Source organism: Phasianus colchicus, chromosome 15 (assembly GCF_987193195.1).
Source record: "Phasianus colchicus chromosome 15, bPhaCol1.hap1.1, whole genome shotgun sequence".
Lineage (NCBI taxonomy): Eukaryota > Metazoa > Chordata > Aves > Galliformes > Phasianidae > Phasianus > Phasianus colchicus.
Window position 1 is genome coordinate 7644230 of NC_143450.1, and position 14347 is coordinate 7658576.

At 35.4% G+C, this 14347-nt stretch overlaps 1 long non-coding RNA gene across 2 annotated transcripts in view; it reads left to right on the plus strand.

The window, feature by feature from the left end:
* The first annotated feature begins 68 nt into the window (after positions 1-68).
* The window catches only part of LOC116232001 (uncharacterized), an 80324-nt gene continuing 66045 nt past the window's right edge, over positions 69-14347 (plus strand). The window contains exons 1-2 of one of the 2 annotated variants that reach the window (XR_016471266.1): positions 69-154; positions 1269-1506. This is a non-coding gene — a long non-coding RNA (uncharacterized LOC116232001). The remainder of the gene's footprint in view (positions 155-1268; positions 1507-14347) is intronic. The other variant, XR_004167584.2, reaches the window with a different exon arrangement.

The following is a 14347-nucleotide window of genomic DNA, read 5'->3' on the forward strand; positions in this document are numbered from 1 at the left end:
AGTCCTATGCAGGGGCACAGGCTCAGTGTGGTCCTTTGTGACCTCACACAGCCTCAGTCATCAGAACATGGTGACCTCACAAAGTGTTTGAAGGCACAGACTCAGATGCGTGAAGGAGGATTGGGGAGGCCCAAAATGTCTGTCTGCTCAAACGGTATGTCTGATTGTGATTCAAAAGAATTGATACAAAGCCTTACATAATCTTTCTTGTGGTGTGTCTCCCATACTCCCCTTTTTGTTTATTAAGAGTACATTTCAGTGTTTGATGAGCATACTCAATGATAGCTTGTGCAATGGCAGAATGGGGAATGCCTGTACCATGGGTAACTCCCCATTCTTGAAGGAAAATTTGAGTGGACTTAGAAGTATATGCAGGTCCATTATCTGTTTTTATAGTACGTGGGGTTAACTTCTCTAGACTCCAGGAGTCTGGCATGTCATGCAGCCCACACAGAACAACGTGAAAATCTGTTGGCAAGAATCAAGGAGAAATTCCTGGATCTGTGTTAAAAACCATCTTTGATTCTTTTTTTTCTCTTAAGAAACTGATTCCTCCTCCTCTTCCATCTCCTCTCCATAATCTTGAAGATTTAGCTGTAATTCCGTTTGCTTGATAGCAGCCTTGTTGTCCATCCGCCCGAGAATCAGGATTTTGTCCCAAACCGCTCTGTCAATCAGTTACTGGAAAATCGGGGACATTTTTTCTTGTCCAGTAAAGAAAGGTGACTAATGCTATGGCAGATACAAATCTGAGATTTAAAGTTTTCTGTAATACTTCAGGATTTACTTGTTGTTCCTTCATTAGTGAATTCCCATGGTTCCCAACTGCTCACTTTCTGCCCTGAGGAACAGTGATCCTCCAGTGGTTCACTCAGCCTCTGCATGTTTTTGCACCACACAGTGGGTGCTATTTGCAGCCAAAGACGCAGATGTGTGAACTATCCAGATCCTTTATTGTGGGTTCTAACATCCCTTATATACACCTCAAACTTCATCCCGTAACTTTCCACCCCCCTACGTGTCAACAGAACACTTAACAAGTCTTTTTCACATAACTGCCCCTGCAGGTGCTTATCCAATCAGAGCCACAAGTTGCTTCTTCTATTCACATGCTTCTCCTCCCATCAGGGTCATCATCAGCTGGGGATTACGCACCCCGCTTCTGCTCTTGTCTCCTAGAGAGAGCCTTTGTTCTCACCATTCTCTTCCACACCCTGTCAGACTTGTTTTTCAACCTCTATTCTGAACGTTGTCTTTAATCCCCACAGCCTCATGGTTCCTCATATCAGAAGACGGTGACCTTAGGTTTCTACACACCCTCACAGAGGGGCTTTGTGAGCTCACAACCCTCTGCTGCTAAACAGGGGCTTCCCGCAGTCTGCACCTCTCACGCTACGCCGCACCGGGGCTGCATGGGGCCAGAGGTCGTGGCACCACGTCCCAGGCAAGTGCAGGGTCGTTTGGGGAGATCCGCAGCAGTGCACTCCCAGGAAGCTGACAAAAAAGGTCAGTTAGGCTCTAGTTTCATTGTTGGGTAACAGGGAGTGAGGAGCTTGCTCTCCATTTGCCCTGTGTGATGATGTTAAATATTGTTAAATTCTTTTAACTAAGCTGAATATCTGTAGTGTAGTCATCAGGAAAGTCTCTTTGTTTCTAATTCTCAAAATGAATCAGATAGAACTAGAAAAATGGATGGATCACCTACCTTTTTTGGAAGTCTTTGATGTATTTCCTGCTAAATACCCCTTTATTATTTATCTCATTTCTGGACATAGCTAGTTAAGAAGGAAATGAACGGAAGCAAAGATGTCCTGCTTTCAGGATTGATCCAAGAGTAACAAATGAAGAAGTTAATGTACAAGTAGGTGAGATGTGACATGTTTCCATAGGTTCTACCTGTTCTGCTACAGACTGTGTTTTCATTTCCTTGTCCATAAAACATAGTTAGAAAGAATGTTTCTCTGTCCCTTTAAAATGCACAATAATGTCTTAGAGGAAAAAGTTCTTGATGTGTGTATGAACTACGTATGCCAGTTCTGATCTCAGGTGTGAGCACTGACAGAGCACAGATAAATTATCTAGCAAGAACTTAGATTAGGATTTTGAGTACTAGAGGTCAGCCATTTGCATTTTCTTCTTCGCAGTATCACAGTGGCTCTCTCTAGCTCAGAACCAAGCTGGATCCTCTTAAAAGCCTATGACATCATAACAGGATTTACTGTATGCAGATCTACCACTTATAATCAAATTATCATTTCCTCTATCAGTTTGGTAGTGTTATTAAGTGACACTTATAAGTAATCTTGATGATTAAATGAGCTGTTCTTCACAACAAGCACGTAATTTTCTGATTTCCATGAAGAATGCAAATCAAGACATAATGACAGAAGTTCTGTACTTGGCACATTTATGGCAGGTGTAGTAAGATTGGTTCAGAGTTTTGCTTCCTTCTTTACCCACTTTTTAAATGTTTCCATAACTTGTAGCATATTTTCTCCAGCCTACTTATTTGATTGTGAAGAATTATTTTGCTACCAAAGGCACTCCTGACAATCATTATGAATAATTATATTCTTTAATAGAATAGGAAAAAGCAAGTTGAATATGCTGATTCAATTACTCCTTCTGATTTCTTTCAAACTTTTCAGCCATCATTGTGATATCAGGTGGTATCTCATTTTAAAAAAATTGTAATGCAAGTGGAAGCATTATTCTTTTCACTTAGTCATCACGCCAAAATGTTATTCATATTATGTCTAAAAGCTGTTCACAGCAAAGAAAGTCTATCTTGTTACCTTTGTTCAATATTTGATTGAAGATACTAAGAAAACATGGCTAGTCTTTGTTATTATGTTATCTTTAATTAATCACTATATGACTAATTTTCATTGAAAACAGAATATATTGCCTTGTTACCCACTTAATTATAATTATATATTGAAATGACAAGACAGTGTATGAAATTTTTCAGGTATGTAATTGTTTTCCTTTGATGCACAAATGTTGCATTTTACTTTCTGCAAAAAAAAAAAAAAAAAAAAAAAAGAGCTTTAGCTGCTGCAGTAATGGATTCTATTTATTAGTTTGGCAGGTAAGATGTATATTATGTGTATAGTATTCTATTATGTATATAGTAGAAACATTCGTCTGTAGGTAACAATATTCATATCTTCACTTATATATATTTTATGGCCTTTGGGTATTTCTGTTTTGTAGATGTTTATATTGGTTTTTGTTGTTGTTGTTGTTGTTAGAAAAGCTAGAATTTCTGTTTTTAAAAAAGGAAGTTATATCAAACTCTCAGTCATATTAGAGAATGGATTCCTGTCACATAAGGGCAGTATATATAGACAAATGCTAGGAAACTGTACTAGGTTTTCAAAACCCTAAATTGTAAATGTTCCTGCTTGTAACGATAATATTTGCAACATTCATAAACTCAAGTATTATTCTATCATTCAGTATTTATATTGAAATAATATTTTCAGGCTCATTTGAGTTCCTTTCTAATTCCTTCCCTCCCATCCTTTAAAAAGGACACTGGAACATGTGGAGTACTATTCTGGCCCTGTGTGTACTAGCAGGAGTTTGATTTCATTCCCTGCCAATAATATTCTTCTTTTACATCACATAATCCTAAATTATCTAATAATCTGTATACTTTTATTTGTGCGTAACAGTATGTTTCTTTTCCTGTTGCTTACTCAACCCATGTTTTTTTCCTATTATGTAAACACAGTCAGTAACATATTTCAACATAAGCTTTTGGAAATCTCCAGAAATGATGAAAGAAATTTCCAAAACAATAAATGTTGGCACACTCACCAAAGAAAACTTCTATCAACTTTGTGAGTTCAGAACTATTCAGTTTCTGGCATCATCAGTTCTTTTAAAACTGAAGAAATATATGTATTCTGTTCTGTTGGCTGGGAACATACTATTATTGTTCAGATGTCTACAGTATGTTACTTGTTCATTTTGTTACTCAAATTCAATTTTAGATTATGTTTAAAATTATCAGCTCTGTTCTTGGTATCAACTGCCAAGCGCATGATATTCTGGAAAGCCAAAACTGCTAAGCCTCTCATGAAGATTTTTGTTCTAAATATTATCCCTACTTTTAGTACCGTTAACATTGTCATCTTGCACTATACAGGGGTATATACAGCACAACCTGAAAGTAATGTATGTGCAAAGGGTTTTCCCTCCTACAGTCTTCTATTTCAAATGCTTCATGAAATCAGAAGGTATATAAAAGTTATTCTGAGCTGGTAGCCCACCTACAGCATGTCACTGTGGATTGCCAAAAAGTGCTGTTAAAAAATAGATTAAAGAGGGTGAAGAAGATTGGCGTCATTATTTCATTTGTTGTGATGGAATTTGCAAACTATTCAGCTTTAAAAGTCAGTGAAAAGCAAAAGAGAGAAATAATGTAGTGTATCAACCCACAGCTTCACCAAAGTAATTTCATGAGTTAGAATTCTGCCAAGTGCCAGATGGTCAGTGACTTATCTGGGGGCTTAGATAATTTATTGAAAATCACATCCTTTTTTTTTTTTTTTCCTAGCAAAATTCTGTTTGTCAACAATTTGAGGTCTTTCTGTCTTCCTATGCAGTCAGCAAGTAAATGAGGAGATTTTACAGTGTTTTTGGCTGCTTTGTCCAGTACTTGGGCAGGAATTAATAGGGTAATTTGAACTTGGTGATGGCAAGACAAGATATATTCATTCACAATGACTTCCCAGTTCTGAAGCATTAGGAGAACTCTACCTGAGAGTAAGGAAAAGAGTTGAGCCCAGCTGGTACAACATTTGATAGCATATTATTCAGCAAACATTGGCAAGACTAGAAGTTCTCAGTTAATTGAGAAAACATGCTTCTGCACAAGGGTAATTATCCAAACAGTGGTGCAGGTGACCGTGTAAGGAATGGAGGGAACAAAGAGGCTCTGTATGACAGCTAATCTTTCTTCTACCACCCTTCCAGCTTCACCTTTTTTTAATTATTCCTGTTGCTGGAAAAGTTTGGGTTTCTTTATTCCTAAGAAGCATAATCCCAGCACTCTTACTGCCACAGATCCTAGAGGTGTAATGTGTAGTAAAAGGTGGAAATTCAAAACACTTAAGTACTAACACTGGAACTAAAAGTCCTGGACTAGGGATAATCTTTCAAGAACTGAGCAGAAATAAGGAAGTTGTTAGCAAAATCCCTTAATTTCCACTGCTTCAGAGTTTACTCCAGATTTCTTTCTTAAAAAAATCCCCCTCTACAATAAGGAACATCAGTGAGGTTTTTTTAAACTGAAATTTAAGAGATTTCAAAGAGAAATGATCTTTACAATGGTCTAAAACACATCCAATCCACAGAAAGTAATTTCATCATATCCAGTTTAACTATTGCTCCCTCTCTCAGCAGTGCCTTTGTTGCCTGGGTGCTTGCGCACCTGAGCTGCACTCAGTCAGTCATCGATCTTGCTTGGACCTGGGAGGTGATGTACAAGGAAGGAAAATGTAGAGATAGATAATTAAATACTCAAAAAGATAATGAGCAGATTGGATGTGCTAGTTATCACCCAAAATCCATGATGTTTTTAAGTTTAGCTTCATATTCAAGTAACACAATTATCTAATAGTCTATTGACATATTGAAATCAATAAGAGTTAGACTTCAGATTAATGCTGGATATTTGGAGTAAGCATCTTTCCTTTGGTTACCAAGAAGTAAACAGAAGAGCCTGTAGTTCAAATCAGGCTTCTCTGGGCCTAAACTAATAACTAATTGCTGGCCTCTGAAGTCTAAACAGAGGAACTTCAGTGAAACAGTCCTAGCATGAGAGAAAGACATTGCACATTGTTAGTGGGGACTGATGCAGCTTCTATGAGGGCTGCTCTGAATGTAACGCCTCCTGTTTTGTTATGTTGGCCCATGATGTCAGAGACAGATGTTGGTGGGATAGAGGTTGAACCTTCCTGCCAACATTCTTTTACATTTCGTAGCCTTGCAACAGATGGCAGCAGAGGGGCAGTCTGACAAAATGGCATCTGACATGGAAGTGTGTATAAAGCAAAAGTGTGTAATTGAATTCCTCCACATGGAAAAAGTGGATGTGAACACAGTGAGGCAGTAGGTGATGCATTTCAGTGTTGGCAGTAGAGGGTTTGCTGGTGCAGACTTTTATGAGCACAGCATGCAGGCTCAGTTCATTGCTGGTGAAAATATATAGCTGGTGGTGGTGACTGTGTTGGAAAATAGTATTTCAGAGCTGAGAATTTGCTCTGTCAAGTAGTGTTATTGTGGTCTTTGTATCTGTTGTAGTTTCTATGGAAATACATAGGAGGCATTACTTTTGGAGCAACCTACATAAACATCAGTAGTAACTGGGTCTGTTTGTGTTGTTTATGTTACAGCACATTGCTTATTTCACTGTGGTTGTCACAATGAAACTGTTCACTGTCATGGACAATCAGTGCAAGAAACCTGCTTATGTTCTGAAAATTTAAATCTTGCACTTACCACAATAGATTGATTACTGAATGAAAAGTGGGATATTTAACTTAGATCAACTCCATTGAATGTCTTATATCATAGCAAAAAAAACAACTAAATGAAAAAAAAAATCCCACAATCTTGGCTCTACTAAAGAGAGAGGAATTGAGAAAATGTGCTGGCTCTAAAATAGCATTATGAAATAGAAGAAATAAAAATAAAAATATTGTTCTAAAAATGCTGTATAAATTTACTGTTCTGTTGAATTTATATTCTGATACCAGTTTTAGAAGAAGCACTCTATGCCAGTTTGGTGTATTTAGTGTGATATTTAATTTAAAGCTGTGATTGACTTCTGGAAAATCTAACAAGCATTTAGTTTCATTTATTAACATCTGAAGATGCAGTATTCATCATCAGTGGTTTTAATTAATGTTCCCCTTCAGTAATGATATACAACAGTGAGGTGACCTTGACAAGAGAACATTCCACACTATTAAATAGTAGACATCCAAAAGATTATTTTGATTTCTGCCGCTGCCTGATTCATTCCTTTGGCAAAACGTGTTCTTGGTGGAATAAAGCCATGCGTGCAGTGAGGCAGTTCTTTGAATTTTAATCCATTTTGCTTTAACTTTAAATTGTGTTTTAGCTTCCTTTAGGGGGATTATTACTAGATATTAAAGGTCACTTCCTGATGAATTGTTTTGGTTTTTTTTTCCAGTGATTTGCTTGTGCTCTGGAATTTTTTTTGTCCTTCCCATATCATTCTTATAAAACATAGTCTGTAAGTTCCAAATAGTAACTAGATTGTACATATTTCTAAGACAACCTGTGTAAGTACTTCTCTATGATAGTCTGGAGAAAACTATTCAGTGAATTTAATGAAAAGACCAGGAGAAAAAATACTTCTGTCTTCCACTTGATATGGAAATGATCCAAAGATAGGAAAAAGTTCTGTGAGTCTGAGGTACACTCAAAGAAAGCAATTTTATCATTAAGGATTTGATTTAACAAGTAATATCTACTGCAAAACTTAAAGGAGAAATAAATGATTAAGCGTTACAGGAAGGGACCATTTTGTCTTGAAAATTTATTCGCATTCTGAAATATACAACTTCAGTCCATGATCAGTTTCAGCTATGAACGGCATGGAACAAATTTGTTGTGTAGTTGTTATTTCTATGCTAGTCACATGGAATGGAGAAACCTAATTCCGGACACAAGTGCATTGGCCTTAATTTTCTTCTTAGAGTGGGCTCTCTTTTGAATCTGAATCCATTGAAAAGCTAGAAATAAATACGCCGTGAATGAGGAGCTCAGCACTGGCTCTGCTGTGTTGAAAATAAGTTTTCAACCCTTTCAGCTTCCCCATCATTGCTGAAATAAAATGTATTAAAGATTCTACATCAAGGCATGTTTAAATATTTGCTCTTAGTTATATCAGGATTTGCTTTTATCACATTTTCCAGGAAGCCATTTCTGAATGTACGTAGGTTTTACTCTATTCACAGTTGATATTTATTGATTTGTTTAGTGGTAATATGGATACAGTAAAGAACACCAGTGATGGTATTCACTTAATACCATAATAATTTGTCCTCAGATTGCTCCTCATGTTCTCTCATCCTTTAGCTTCTTCTTAGTTTAGCTGCAGAATGTCCCAGCTGTGAATCACGAGACTCCTTACACTAACAAATTTAATAGCAGCCATATTATTCTCTCTTAATTTCAGAAATGACAACCTCAAAGTTTATTTTAATTTTACTAGTAGACAATCTTGTTTTTCTCTGTGCGTTTCACCTTCAATAATTACTATGAGCCATAACTGGAATGCATGGTGAAATCAGTAGTTTTTTTTTTCTACATTTAAGACTATCTTGAATTTGACCAACTGAAACTTCTTCTAGCAAGCATATTTGATAGAAGAACAGTGAAAGTTCTTTAGACAAATTATTGTTATAAGTAAAAAGGATATTCAGATTGAAAAGATATAGAGAAAAAGAATTCACAAAAAGGAAAAGTGGAGAAATTAATACCTTTTCACATATACTTCAACTACTGCTTTCCTTTCAGAGTCTCATGAATTAAATTTACCAGGGTCATGAAACATCTGTTCCTTCTTGTTGAACTATAAGGTCAATATGAAATAAAGATGAGCTCTTCTTGCTTCTTAGAGCTTGAAAATGACCTTTCATTAGAATTGCTTGCATTTGGGAAAACATCAGTCCTTGTTTTTGCTGATTACTTAATTAATGATGCTTCAAGTGAGAAAAGCACTTTGGAAAGTGCATTTCTAAATACCTTTGAAACTCATCCTGTGGTCATTTTTGATGAAACTAATCTCCTTAGAGTTCTGATTTATAGTATGAATTAGAAATTTTAGTCTCTAATTAAGAGGTCCTGTCTACAACAGTTGTTTGTATCCTCAGTGAAAGTGTGCTCAGGTGTGTGGTCTTTGGTAAAAACTAGTCTGGTGCTAGAGGAAGCTGGCTGGCATTTGGATGTCAGGGTTTAGCTTCTGAGAGGAGAAGGAGGTAGGTGTTGTAAATGTTATGTGAGATTTTTGAGAATTTGGCTAGAGGCTATTAAAAAGAAAGTTGTTAAATTTCAGTTGCCATTCAATGATAGTGATTAGTAGTTATATAATAGGGGGAAAAAAAACATATAATGCTACAATAAGAAGCTTTTTGTTATACGAGTCTATTCTCTATTTTCCTTTATATAGTAGCTGGCACTAATGATCTGGTCTAGCTTTTTGAGAAATTGCTGTTAATCTTTGTTATAGTTTCTTAGAAATGTAGTTCTCTGCCTATAATGAGCAGCCTAATCCACTGTGAGGTACTGAAGAAAGAAAGTTCAGTAATAACATACTTCCAAGAAAACTGGCAGTAAGGTAATTTTTTCTGTTAAAATAGTTTGCAAACTAGGTTTTTTAATGGTTATTTTCAGGAGTTAATGTGTCATGAGCAAGTAAAGACTTTTCCGGGTGTACTTAAGTAGTTGCCAGTCTGTTGATCAGAAGTGGTCAATCATATCACTTCAGTTGTATGTTGAAGAAGTTGCTGTCGTGTTCAGAAGACGTGGTAGCTCAATATTATTTAGGAGTTTTGTACAGTTGAAACAAATGAGTTCTATATTATATGAGATGCTGGATTATAACTCTTCAAAACAGTTTTTTTGCTTTAACTTCTCTCTGTTCTGGCAAAAGGGTTTAAGGAAAAGTATTGTCTAGAATTTCATTAATACTTGTAACTTTAGAAAAGTAGAACTGTGTGATTAATGTTAAGCTATGATGAAACAAATTCATTGAAGGAGAAAAAACATGGTTCATCAGAATGGTAAATAACTGACTTGATTACATATTTTCAGAGCTAATTCTAAGGGGTTTTTTTTTGCTGTTTTTTTTTTTTTTTTTTTTTTGTCTTGTTTCATACCTTAGGCTTTAAAAAACAAAACAAACAAAAAACATAAAATTGTTCCAGCTTTCTTATTGCTTCAGCTATTGAAGGACCATGAAAAATATTCCCAAGTGTCTTTTTTCCAAATATCTTTAATCTATTTCAGCTTTCTCTACTGTATCTAATCTTCTAAGATTTCTCATGCCCTTCATGAGATTTCACACGGAGGCAACTAAAATATATCTGAATCAATAGTGGAGATATTTAGACCACACTTTCCATTGCTGTTGAATTGATTCCTCATGAAGGGGGTAGAGGGGCAATGCTGAGCTCTGCTCTATAACCAAGTACATTTGCACTGTCTTTAAAATAGACAAGCTTAAGATAAAAAGACTTTTTTTTAGCTTGGAGAACAGGGTATGCGATTCTCAGTACTTGAGTTCATGATATGTATTTATTTATACTAAGCCCTTCTCTCAATTCAAAAGGTGTGTCCAATTAGATAGCCTTTAAGTAATTGTTTTAAACTGTTTTTTCTACTTTTAAAATTTGTAGCAAGTATTAGTAGGAATATAGTAAGTCAAAAACACTTAGTCTTAGATTTCTACATCTGGTTGCTTAAAATCACCATGGCAAATGTTTCCAAAAGAGACTGGAAATGAAAAAGATGGTGGCAACCAATACAAATTAGGTGTGGGATGTTACCTGGAGGATTTAGCAGTACTGTCTGAAAAAATGGAGTTGACTTCAGGATTTTATAGGTGATAGATTTATGGTTTATTTGAAATGTGATCTATCCACAAGAATGGTGACTTGTGTTTTTGTGAGTCTTTGCAGCACTACAAGAAATGTTGAGCAGCTTCACTGTATTCTGCTTTCTGCAGACTGGCTCCCAGTTGAGTTGTGGAATTAAGCCCGCTGAGTTAAAGTTTAGTCCCAATTTAACCTCAGTGAACTACTTGCACTTAAGCTCACTCCACTTGAAGTGCACATGAGTATTCATCCTACTGGGGTTTTCTGATGCCTCAGAAAAAAAAGAATGTTTAGTTCTTTAGAGTTCTTAAAAAGCTGCACAGCAGCAACGTCATTTGACAGTGCTACAGTAGGTTAATAATTTCAGTGTGGAGGCAATTCTGTATCTAAGTGCTTCACAAATACATTTTGCAATGTAGATTTGAAGGAGGAAAACTAAAAATTTAATTAGTGTTTCTGTTGGAATGACATTTGAAAAGGCTTGGAACAGGAGTATTGCAATTATAAACAGCTTTAGAAATGTTTGATTAAATATTGGATATTTTTATTTAATTAAAGTGAAATATTTCTAATAATTATTTTAGATTTCACCTTCTGGTTTGTAAGAAAATGAAAAATGCACTATATCTTTTGTAACTGTAGTAGTTGGCTAGGGAAGATAATTTTATTAAGAGAATCTGTGAAAAAAGACAATAAAAAACTTGAAGAATTAACCTTATGATGAATCACTTTCTGAAGCTTGTACATGATGTCCCTACATATAGATTTGGAATCATAGAATATTTAGAACATATGCCGTAACTTTAATTATGCCTTCAAAATGTGTATAGTCATGTCCACCTTTTCCTTTTTGGTTACTTTTTGCCAGTGGCTATGCAACAACTGGACGCTCATGGCCATTGCTGGAGATCTTGCAGTATGATTTTTGTAAGGGAATTCATCTTCCATCCTGTGTTTTCAAATCTTGTGTGTATACAAGCTGGGCAGTGTAATACAGAGCAATTATGTAGTGATGTTTTGTTACACCTCTCATGTCTTGACTAGGCTAAATGTTATAAGGAAAATACAGAATAATGCTATATCCACTGCTGAAGAATACATACAGATCAATTGCTCATATCTGAGGACTGTGACCATTATAATGAAACAGCTCATCAGCTGTATCTAATCTGATACCATTCACCTTTCTAGTTTTATGAATGATTGTCTAGCCATTAGAATTAACAATATGAGCAGTTTAAAGTCACATTGGATGAGCAGACAATTCTTGTGGTTTTGTTCTAGTTTCTTTGAAACATTGGTCTGTTTACCATACTGTTTACCATTTCATTTACCATTTGCTTTACTTAGGCAAAATTCCTTTTCTTGTGCTTGGAGTCCAAAACAAACAGTAGACTCATCAGACAGTTATTTCTTATAAATGGTTACAACTAATGAAATGTTTAGAAATAACTGTTATGAAGTCATCTTGTTCATGGCACACAGATACATCCATTAGAATAAATTCTGTCACTGCTAGTGTACATACAGCAACTATGTGATATGTTATATCACTATTGTAATACAATAGCTTAGAGGTTTTGATCTCACAAAAGTAAAAACATTTGATTAGATATGGGTAGTAGTTAGATAAACTGACTTACAGTAAGGGTCTTCCAGTGAAACAATGGAGGAAAGATAAACAGAGTAGAAAGCAGCTCTGTTATAATCAATGCAAGTATGCAATCTAATAGATAAATGTGACATTGAAAAATGTTTTATTTACCTATTTCTCTATAATGCAAATATAACATGCTGTTTGTCACTGTCATCTTTCGATTTTAATCTCATCATTCTCTTCCTTAGCTTTTTTCATGTATTTTCTCTCAAACTTTTATTCTTTTACTTTGGTCACTCATGCCATATAACTGCCGGTTATTTTCTGCAAACGCCCTCTTCTCTTACCTCTGGAGTGACAGCCTTATGTAACTTCACTGGCTCCATGTGAAATCATAGCATGTTTTTCTGCCTTGTCCTCACAGCCAACTCACCACCTCTTAGACAAAAGTACACCCACCATATGCTCTTTCCTTTCTCAAAGACTGCAGTTTAGCTCTCTTGTGCTTCAGGTTTTGCTTATTTTCATATTTGCATAACTTTAAAATATTTTTCATAGAGACTTACTTCTGTCAAATGTGGATTTCAAATTTTACCAAACCAATTATGGGGTGTGGTAACTATTGCAGAGACAAGTTTCAAGGTTAAAGATCCTTGATTTATTTCACAAAATGGTTAACAGGAACACATGACTGTTTGCTGAAATACTGTGACTACTGATGACCTTGCTGGCTAATATTATCCCTTTGGTGGTTTCTGTCTTCAAGGTATTTCAGACTGAGAACTCTTGAATGATGAGGTATTGTTATGTTTATGTAATTTGAATTAAGTTTGGAACATCTTCTCTAACTATCTTCATTGTTGCTCATTGAGACAGTCACTCAATAGTGTAAATAATTCCAGCACGTCACTAAGCTGTATTTTTCCTAAGCCTCTGCAGGTTCTCATGATAGTATACTTTATCATGCTCTGCCAAAAGCTTTCATTTGTCAAGAAGCAGCAGGGTATCTCTAACCTCCTCATTTTGGAGGATACTTGCTAAATCAAAACGTTATAATTATTCCAATACTCATATGACTGAACCTTTTACTTCCAGTACTTGATGTTTGACAATGGCACTACATATATAAATCTAATTAGAGAATAGCCCTGATTACAGAAAGAACTGGGCTATTCTTTTAACTTGTCTCGCAAGATACAGTCTCTCATTAGACTTGTCTTTGTGAAACATTTATTTAATTAATGAAAATGGGGTCTCTGAAAATATTATCCAGCATAAAATTAGCTTGGATTTTCAAAGCAATAGTAGCGAGTCAAGGAGAAAAATAGCACCTCAACGATCCACATTCTTCATAACTTGTCATGTAAAAAATTATGTTTGCTTTAAGTTGAATTATGTGAATGATTTATAATGTCTAACCAAGGTATTTGGAGTTTTTTAAATAAGTGGGGCATCTGGAAGTAATCAACATTGTTGTTGTTATTATTTATATATACCAGATCACAAAAACTCTTGTTAATATTGAAGACTTTGCTATGAACTAGCAAGTACAAATCAATTCAGTGGGAGAATTATAACTTATTTATTCTGGTCTTAGTTATCTTAGTAACTGGTGCACTTCAAAGAGGGTTTTGGTGGTTGTTAGCTGGAGGGGGGGAAAGCAACATATATCCTGTAGGATTATTAAAAGATGCTTTTGATAAAATACCAACATTCATGCGTTTTGAAATTAGGCCTTCGGTATTACAGTGTTAGTTTTCTTGCTGCGTCACTTTTTCCTTATTCTCTTCATCTATAGAAAATCAAGAAATATGTTTAAAATGCTTCTGTAAAAGTATACGTTACAAAACAAAGAAGAAATGTACCAGGAAATACATAGTATTTAACTCTCTAAAAAAATATATCCGCTCAAAAGCAGAACAAACAAAAACACCCTTAAGCAGGTCACATACAAGAACTTCCAGTATTGAAAAGTGGTTTTGTTTTCTAGGGGAATCTTTTTCAGGTTTCCTTAGTATGAATCCTTATTCTGACAAACTTAATGTAAGCATTTACAAACAGGAGTTAGCAAAAATAGCAGATTGTAGTATTTACTGCTGTACCAGGATGC